We start from the raw sequence: 7,733 nt of genomic DNA, 5'->3' as shown, positions 1-7,733 counted from the left end.
ACCACAATCGGATTGAGGGTGACTACTGGCTTCTTTGGATCGTCGCCTTCTGTGATTAAACCGATTGATCCCTTGGGGTCCCAGTCATCCTCTATCTCGATCATGTGAACACCTCCACCTTTGTGGTCTGGCAGAGGGTTATTGCGGACATTCGGAGCAGGCTCCTTTGCTACAATGATCTTATTGTCAATCAAAGTCTGGATCTTATCCTTCAGAGAGCGGCATTCATCGACGGTATGTCCTTTCATGCCGGAATGGTATGCACAGGATTTATTTGGATTGATCCACTGAGAAGGGTTTTCAGGTGTTATAGCAGGGATAGGGGTGACATAACCAGCAGCTTTGAGCCTTTCATATAGCTGGTCAATTGGTTCAGCAATGGCGGTATACTGTTTGGGAGGTCTGCGGTCAAAATTTGGTCGTGGTCTAGGGAAGTTTTGACGTGAGGGAGGTGATTGATAGTGGGATGGTTGGGTGTTGTAGGCTTGGTAAACATGTGCCGGTTGGGAGTATTTAGCTGAAGTGGGCTGATATGCGGGAGGTGGAGCTGATTGATAAGTGGGTGGTGGAGTTTGATAAGTGGGTGAGGGTGCTTGATAATTTGGAATAGGTTGATATGTGGGTGGAGGCATTGGATAGGTTTGGTATTTGATAGGGGATTTGGTTCTCTATGCAACCATTACAGCGCCTACGTCCCTTTTCTTGGACGTACCACCAGATTATAACGCCTTATTGGTAGCCTGTAAGGCTTCAAAGTTCGTAACCATGCCACTCTTGATGCCTTTCTCGATCCTTTCTCCTAGCTTGATGATATCAGAAAATTTATGATTCTCAATCAGCATCAGCCTCTCATAATATTGTGGGTCCTGAGCCCGGACGAAAAACTTGTTCATTTGTTCTTCCTCTAAGGCCGGTCTGACCTTAGCAGCTTCTGATCTCCAGCGAGTGGCATACTCGCGGAAGGTTTCTGTGGGTTTCTTCTTCAAGTTTTGGATATAGAACACATCTGGCGCATTCTCTGTGTTGAACCTGAATCTATCCATGAAATCAGACGCCATGCTTACCCAGCTCGACCACTTCTTCGGATCCTGGCTAATGTACCAAGATAAGGCGTCTCCCTTCAAGCTCCTCATGAAAAGCTTCATGCGGATTTTCTCGTCTCTTCCTACTCCGACCAGCTTGTCACAGTATGTTCTCAAGTGAACCCTGGGATCCCCTGTACCATCAAACATTTCGAACTTGGGAGGTTTGTACCCCTCGGGCAGTTCGACATCGGGCTGTATGCATAGATCTTCATAGTTTAGTCCCTCAATTCCCTTACTACCTTCAACGCCTTGAATTCTGCTAGTCAACCTTTTAAGCTCTTCGGCCAAATTTCTGATGAGCGAGTCCTTATCATTGGACTCGGGTGTGCTTGAGATGGGCTGGGTGGAGTGTGGCACAGTCTCCACGTAGATGGGGGTATTATGTTGGGTGTGGCAGTGGTCATTTGTGGAGTTCAAAGGTTCCGGGATGAGCAGTGGAGTATTGTTGGGAGTGTGGCAAGTATTGCAGTGGTGGTGAGGAGCGGGATGATTTTGTTGCTTTGGGATATTTTGTGGAGGTATGGGATTCTGAGTATTTGGGAAAGTAACTTCTGGAGTGGTGAGGGAAAACGACAGACTTGCCAAATTCCGGACTTGATCAAGTTCTTCCTGAAACTTCAACAGCTTTTGTTCTAGTTGAGATGCATTTTCCTTGGGGACCAGAGCACCATGAGTGACCTCTACCCGTTCAGCTGAGTTGTTCGAATCTTCCATTCTTCTTTTGCTTTTGTGTCTGACAGGACTGGGAGGAGGAGTAGGTGGAGGGCCCCTGGATCTTGTAAAATATGATGATGTTGCCAGAGTTCACGAACTAACCTTTGGGGAGGGGAATAAACAAAAAGTAAAAACAAAAAGGTGATAAGTCAGTAAGGATCATAAAAAAATGTTGCAATATTTAAACACGTAGTGCAGGAAATATAAAGCGCGTCCTAATTTTGGGGACCTCGTTGTGCCCGAGGTAGGCCTAGAGACAAGTAAATTTGGAGAACTTAGAATGCTAAAAGCCTCATTTCATTGATAAAACGGTAGACGAATCCCAAAACGACGCTAAATAATAAGAAAAAGCCACTAATGGCCATTAGCCTTATTACATCTTATAAAGCGAAAAAATGGAAATTCCTATCTATTTGGTCCCGGAAGGACCTTCCCCAGACTCGGCATTGTTGGCTCCCTCGAACAGCTCTCCCAGCTCGCGCAGTCCTAGTAGCAAGTAAGCTCTGGCCAGATGTCCACCTTCATTTCCTTCAGCGATTCGGCAGTCTTCGACCCTCTTCAGAAACTTCTTTTCCAATTCCACTATACCCCGCTCCAAACAGACTAGTCGTTTGTTGGCGTTGACAGCCGTATCCTTCTATTCTTCAATTAGCTTCTGATTGGCTTCTTGTATTTCACAGTGCTCATTTTCACATTCCCGAATCCTCTTGTGCAATTGGTTGTACTTGACCTGTGCCTCAGCCTTTTCATCGATGATCCTGTGACCTCGAACAAACCCGGGTTGACCCAAACCGTTGTGATTGTCCTCCAGCCAGCCTGAATAGTGTGGGGTACAACCAGCATGGTATCTGTCTGGTTCAATGGTGTCCTTTCCCAAGACAATTTTGCAATGCCACATATGCTGAGCCTAGCACCTGTGCGAACTATCGCCATTCTGGAAGTCAGCTCGAAAGTGACTCATCTTGTCGACCCTTGGTATAACCTGCTTCCTGCCAGCCTGTCTCATAACTCGGAGAGGGACATAAGGGTAGGTCCCCTCAAACCGATTAGTATCAGAAATGGCGCATCCCTGGATCGAATGATGAATTCTTCAGTAGGGAACCACTCGAACATCCATTGTACTCGGTCCTCAGTCAAGTTATCAAAGAGTTCGACCCATTCTCTAGCATTCTCCGGTTGGGAGAACATGTTGGGCATGTAATTCATTCGCTTTGGATGATGAAAGGCGATATGATCGTCCCAGTCCCTTCGATGGATTTCTTGTCGGTACTCACCCCTTTGGAGATGTTCCATGAGCCAAAGTTGAAGTAGCAGATTACAACCCTCGAATGTTTGGCCCCCCTGTTGACACCTTTCTAGGGCTCGGTATGTTTCTGTAATGATTATTGGCACAAGACTGAATGGTTGTCCATCGATTCCTTCCATGGTGACCATAGCTAGCCTGGTATGGATTCTTGCTTTCTTCATTGGAAACACTATCATCCCCAAGAAACAGTACATGAAGACAAAGACCCTTCGATGAATATGCCCCAATGATGTAAGGGCGAACTCGTCAGGATAAGTACGGTAAGATTTGCTGTGACCGTACCTCTCGTACAAGTAGTCAAAGGGAATGTATGACTCCTTCAAACATGTCAAGTCTGGATTTTTCTTTAGACCCATCATCTTAAGAAAACCTCTACCCTTGCAATTTTTCGGCATAAATAAACCCGGAGTTTCCCATGGTATACCAGCCAGTCCTCCTATTTCCTTGAGCAATGGTGTCATCTCAATGTCCCCAAAGCGGAACACAGACCTATCACAATCCCAAAACAGAGTGACAGCTTCTATGATTTTGTTGTTGGGTTGAATATCCAAGAGAGAAGGTAGATTTCCTAGATATTTCCTGACAAGAGCTTGATCACTGGAATGAAGATCTTCCCACCAACTTAGCAATTTCGGGTGGATGTTGGTGACCATGCCGAATCTGGGGACTTCGTGCCTCATATTTCTGCAAGACAAAATGTTAGGCCCTTACCCCCCACCAGACTCGATTACTAAATATCAATAATTGGCATAGCAAGTATTTAGTTCTCCAAATAAATGCACAAAACATGGTAGCGTCCGTTTGGGTTTCAAGGAAACCTGGTGGACTTGGACAAGGCTATCTTAAAGAGTCATTATGCGGACAACATAACTGACTCGGCTAGGTTTGACCATGATGCATGCACAATTTAAACAGAGTAGGGTTTTCTATGGGGTATTAGACTGGTACCCTTGAGCGGACAACTCAAGAGGGAAAGGCGCGGAACCGTCGACTACACCGTTGATCGACTGGTTTTACCGCAAATATACCTTTGCCGGATTTAGGGGGTGATAATATCGGAAAAACGTTGCTATGGTATTTTGTTTGGCACGAGTGGAATATGATGTTGAAAGCATGCCTATGCAATAATTAAAACAAGTTGTCATGTATTTGCACGTTACAAAAGCGATAATTACAACAATTCCTCATAATTTAAAATAGTAATAAAGGAAAGCAGTAAAAGAAATAAAGGAAAGAAACAAAGAAACGAGTCAGTTTTTGCAGCAGGAGAAGGAATTAGATACTTAAACGGATTACACAAATAAAGGCACATAAGAAATGTAAAGTCACAGTAATAGCTTGAAATGGTAAAAGCCTAAAAGAAATCCCTAGCAGAGTCGCCATGCTGTCGATGCCCCCTTTTTCTCGCTAAATCGGGTTTATGACATTTGGGAGGACAACTCGTTCCCTTTTGGGAATTGGGTTTAAGAGAAGTGAAGAGTCGCCACCTAATGATTAAAGTGAATTAGGACACTAAAAAGGATTTTGTTTGGATAACCAGAGATTGGGTAAGGGCTTGAAATTATTCCAAGGGGAAGGTGTTACGCACCCCTCAGAATCCACTAGTGTGGTTCCTGGCCAAGCTATTGTTGTGACTTTAGGGTACAAATAACATATAGACAAATAAGGCTTCAAATAAGAGGGGATTTTCACATAAAGGTTGCAAATATATGGAGTGAAAAGAAACGAAAGAAAAGCTGAATTTTGAGAAAAAATAGTTTGAGAAATTTGAAAATAAACAATGAAATAAACAAGTAAAAGAGAGGGGGGATCCTAGGTTTATAAATAATATGGATCACCCCACACAACACCCGGTAATCACTTATACACGTGGTGTTATCGCGTGGTCATCATATCCATATCTACCCTTTCCCACCCTATTAAGGTACTAAAGCGCGGAATAGTCTCGTTTACTTATTGCATGCTATTACCCGCCCCAAATCTATCAATCCCAGAGGTATTTGGGATTACTAATCCTAAAGGGAGGGGACATTGGCTTATTTGTGGTTTCAAAAGGTTAAAATACTAAGGCGACAATCAAAACACATATATCAAGTTTGGGGGAGAGCAGATAAACAAATAATAAGGCTCAGACAAACCTCCTTAAACCAGAGAAAACACATAGTTTAGTATGTCTTACACGTACTGTTTAAGGTCTAAATAAAACTTAAAAGGAATTGGTGGCAGACTGATTTATTACATAGTTTAGATAAGAAGCACGAATCAGGCCTGCCTGCTGGTTGTATTTAATAAAATCTGGTTCAGTTTATAAGTTAATCCTGAGGCTTGCCTAAGTGATAGACGAAACCTATAGGCATGATATCTACTGATTTCAGAAACAAAAGAAGAAGAACTGATTGCAGATCGATTTAGGTAAAAAGAAAGTTGCCAGTAAAAAACGAGCACAGGTTCTGCCATTGGTAATGCCAGTTTTAAACTTATAAACAAATGAGGTGATTTAGATTTGAATTAGAACCCCTATAGGCATGCTTTCTATGTGTTTGCCAACTCAAAACATTGTTATAGACATAGAAGAATGCAGAAATTCTACAACATGATATCTAAGCGTTGCGTATCTGATTACATTTTTGGTTATTAGGGCCTATAGATAAGTTTGCCTAGTGAAAAGCGGGTATGCAACAATCAGAAAAGACTTATAGGCATATTCTCTACGTGCGTATGCAGAAGCTATAGACATAATATCTACATGAAAATGCAGAATCCCTATAGTCATGGTATCTAAATGAAAGTGCAGAAATCTTATAGGCATGGTAACTATATGAAAGTGCAGGAGTCTTATAGGCATGGTAAATACATGAAAATGCATAAGTCTTATAGGCATGATAACTATTTGAAAGTGCAGAAATCTTATCGGCATGGTAACTATATGAAAGTGCAGAAGTCTTATAGGCATGGTAACTATATGAAAGTGCAGAAATCTTATAGGCATGGTAACTATATGAAAGTGCAGAAATCTTATAGGCATGGTAACTATATGAAAGTGCAGAAGTCTTATAGGCATGGTAACTACATGAGAAATAATGAAATTAGAGATTCCTATAGGCAAGTTATCTACCCTTTTCATGCATAGTCACCCCTCCCTTTTCACTAAACATCCCCGAAAGTTTATTACAACCCAAAGAGAATAAAGAAAAAATACATCAGAAATTGAAAATTACAACCAAGGAGAGCCTGATTCAGACTTTCTGTCTGAAGTATGAAGTAAACCATCTCCAAAGATCAGATTTCAAAAGCCTTTCTCTCATTTGGGGTGTGTCAGAGTTCCCTAAGAGCCTCATGGACTCCGGGAAGTGCTTACACCCCAAATACATTACCAAATCAGGACAATAGTGCAGTGTGGAAGGGCCAGCCCTCGGGTGTCCAAGTTCAGAGGGAACTCAAGGTCCCGAGGCAAGGCTCACAAGAGAGGGGCAGAACTTAGAAACTAGGAGAGAGTGCAAGTGCAGGAATGGAATTCTAAAAGGGGAAAGGGAAAAGGGGAATAACTTAAAATCAGCACACATAAGGGTGTAGGGGAGTGGGAATTTGCAAGAACATAAGGAGAGCAGGCTGATGGGCATACTCAGTATTGGGAGATGCTGGCACACCCTCCAGCCTGTTTGGAGGTTAAGGTTCAGAACTCAGTTCATGGACAACAACTCATATTGCCATGACCTGAGTCCCCACTCACAAACACATAGGGGTAATGGGGTAGGGGAGCAAAGATTCATAAAAGAAACAAGCAGTAGAACATATGCATTACTAAACTAGATATCAAACTCCATAGAAAACAATAAAGTACACATAGATACAAAATAAAACTGTAAGTAAACACATTGGGGTGATGCTGAAACTTAAATTAGAACATACCGGTTTCAAAGAAACAAGTAGAAAAGGCAGTAGTCTTGTAAAAGCCAAAGTGCAAAGAGGAAGACAGAATACTATGAGTGTGAGTTCAAGAGAGATTGTGAAATTGTGAGGTCTAAAATGTGTTAATCGTGTGTGCTTTGTGAAAAGAGGGGTCGTGTATTTATAGTGTGGAAGTCATGAGGAAATAAGGTAAGAAAATAATTGAAGACTTATTGTAAATCAATCACATATGACTCCCTTTAATTAAGGGATTCAAATTCAAACGGGTATAAAACAATTAAGGAAAGAAATTAATCAAACACTTGTGTAAAGCATGCAATTGAGGGTAAATACATAAAGGTTATTTAAGGACATGGTCTCTGAAATACACGGTTGTACAATTTAAGGAAAGAAAATCAATTAACAGCCAAGAAATCACAAGGTCTGAGATTTGGTATGAATGAACCAAGTCAGAAAGATGGAAAAGGTTTTAACTTAAGGAAAATCAGCAAACAATCAACTAGACCTATTAAAAAGGAATTCTGAGTCAATCACTAGTTTGAAAACCTTTTTGAAGAAGGATTCATCACATATAAATCATACAGACACGTTAAACATGAAAGAAACTTGTCGAGCCATTGTAGAAACAGTAGAAAATCCAGTGTAGGAGAGTTTTAGCAAAAAGTTCAGAATTGTACAAAAGATGTCCAAACTCAGCTCAGAGACTCAAAGTCAGTCTG

Source organism: Nicotiana attenuata, unplaced genomic scaffold, assembly GCF_001879085.1.
Source record: "Nicotiana attenuata strain UT unplaced genomic scaffold, NIATTr2, whole genome shotgun sequence".
NCBI lineage: Eukaryota > Viridiplantae > Streptophyta > Magnoliopsida > Solanales > Solanaceae > Nicotiana > Nicotiana attenuata.
Note: the sequence above shows the minus strand (reverse complement) of the source record.